This window comes from Berghia stephanieae, chromosome 1 (assembly GCF_034508935.2).
Source record: "Berghia stephanieae isolate SIO BIC M18660-M18661 chromosome 1, UCSD_Bste_1.3, whole genome shotgun sequence".
Classification (NCBI taxonomy): Eukaryota; Metazoa; Mollusca; class Gastropoda; order Nudibranchia; family Aeolidiidae; genus Berghia; species Berghia stephanieae.
The window spans coordinates 112,444,134-112,446,633 of record NC_088360.1 but is presented as its reverse complement, the minus strand read 5'-3'; the positions used below and the strand labels follow the sequence as shown (position 1 = coordinate 112,446,633).

General features: G+C 35.1%; 1 protein-coding gene across 1 annotated transcript in view; it reads left to right on the top strand.

Annotated features, from left to right (window-relative positions):
• LOC144962748 (bile acid-CoA:amino acid N-acyltransferase-like) overlaps positions 1-2,500 on the top strand; it is a 19,965-nt gene that overhangs the window by 1,922 nt on the left and 15,543 nt on the right. The window lies entirely within an intron of this gene.

Below are 2,500 nucleotides of genomic sequence, written 5' to 3'. Positions count from 1 at the left end.
TCCAGCTGATGCAGAAAAGAAAAGAAAGGTATGGCATTCTTCTAAATACCCAGTATCTTCACTACCTGCAAGAATATCAATGATCCTCTATCCAGAACTCACGAGTCTTTTTCTTCCTGAATTATCAGACATCCATTCCTTTCTCGGATGTATGTTTTCGTTCACCCAGTTCCATACATTTTTGGATGATATCCATATCAAAGTTGTTTGGATCCTTTTCCTATCACGTCATTCCACACTGGTGATCTCTATGTCATATTTCAATAATCATCTTCTCGGGGTTGATTGTGAAATTCCAATTCCATAGCCGTCCTCTTTAATGGCTTATTGATAGATACAAGTAGATTTCTTTTTGCAGCTTTACGAGAGTGCCTTATCATCTTGTATAGTTTAAAAGCGGAAATGTTTTAAAAGCCTTTAAATGCTCTGTGAAACGGTCGTGCATAGATACAATTTTTCAAAGTTATATAAACAGCATTCATTGTTAATATGACAATATTGAGTATATTATAATCAGTATTTCAAATGGTTTAAAACTAGAGATTTCACATCGGTAATTGCGACAGGATGTAGATAATAAGCAATAAATCATAAATTCAAAATTTAAGGCAACTTGTAAAGTTAATATTTATAGCAGTTAAAGTGAATTGTTTTTATTCGGAAACAAGTATGATATGAACTCATAATCACTAGCTGGATACGTGTCAACACCAGATTTTTTGGAAAATGATGAAGTCATTCCATACTTTGTGGTGCATAACTTGTTCACATTTTCTACAGTGTAAAATCTCGAATTTTATGACAGCAGTTTTAAAGTAGTTTTTTTATAGGTCTTAATAAAGAAGAAAACATTTTTGATATTGCATCAACACAGTCCAAAATCTATATTCAGTTAAGACAAATTGATTCAAAGGTTGACACACATTTTTACAACTTTTGATAGAAGGACAGCTGAGAAAAACCAGAAAAAAATATGCCATGAATAAAAAATCTGACATAGTTTTTCATCAATCTCTAGAACTGAGAACTGTTTTGGGTTTCCTGTGTGGTCTTCTATGAGCATATCAGCAACATAGCTTTTCTATGCTTTGCAACATTCACAATGAACCTTTTTCTCTAGCCTCCAAAAATTACCCCAATCATTTTTGTTTTCTAGTCTTTTTCATTTTATTGTAGAGATGGGGTTTTTGTTTTGAGAATTTTTTTATGTGCTTGTTGACCCAAACTTGGCTAAATCCTGAGAATTATGTTTTTGATGTTATATTTTTTTATGTAATAGCCATTCATTCTTCACAGAAAGCACCCAAAAGTGCAGTGATTTTGGTGCCTTCGGGATGGCTGTTGTAGATATACTCTGAGAAATTATTTATCTCTCTCTGTATCAAGGACAGTCAGCAAGGTTTCACAAATGAATGCTTTGTTTAACAGTTCTTTAGTAGCTAGCTCCAACTTCGGATTTTATGCAGGCATTGGTGTCATATTGCTTCTGCTGAGAGTTCCCGCCCATTTACTTACGAAGGTAGGGCGATTCATGAGAAGCATAGCTTTTTCCTTAGTGGCAAAGTGATTATTTGGCTTAGTCCAAGGTCAGCTCTGTGGATATCAATAATATTCAATATTTGAACAAAGTAAAACATCCAATAAGAATTCAGAATTCTGATAGAATAAAATTTAAATATTTAAAAAATCACAATGTCAAGGTTTTTTTTTTCAGGTAATTAGGAGAGGCATCTAAATTTTGTAGGCAACTGCACACTGATCATCGTTTATTTTATGGGGAGGAGTACAAAGGATTCTCCCCTAGGGACCCCCCCCCCCCCCCCTTACCCTCTTAACTACCTAACTTTACTGTATAGGAGAGGATCCCCATAAATGCTTTTCATTCTTCTTTGTTCTTTCAGGTAGAAGAACAAAACTCAAAAGATCAGATTTTTTGGCCCAAAAGAGCTGTCCAATTTATCACTTAATCAGACCATCTCACTTGAATTAATAGTCTGGTCATGAGGAAGTGTACAACCCTTCCCTCCCCGTGAAAAAAAATGCTATAAAAATCAACTTTAGCACACCAATTGCTCGGCAAGATGGCTGTGAAAAAGCAAGGGCCTCGTCTTTTCGAGTACCCTAATTTATATTAAAGTAACAATGTGTTTAGTGATAACATTGTGTTTTTCATACTTTTTTTTTTTAAACTGTAGAGCACAATGATGTTACCAGATATTGTCACAAATAACTTTCAACCCTGATTTGATGACCATTCTCATGTTGTGGATAGAGGGACAACCTATAGACATTAGGGTTTGCAAGGACTCTCTGGCAAACTGTCTTTAGCCAAAGAACGTTAAGGCTGATATGGGAAGTCTATGGTTTAAAAATGCCCTGAATGACATGTCTAGAGGTGCCTTTATGTCTTCTCTTCAGATATATGGAGCTCTTATGCCTTGGAAGGCATGTCATCTAGGAGAAGAAAAATTTATTTACAAGGAACCACCAGCCAGGAAAG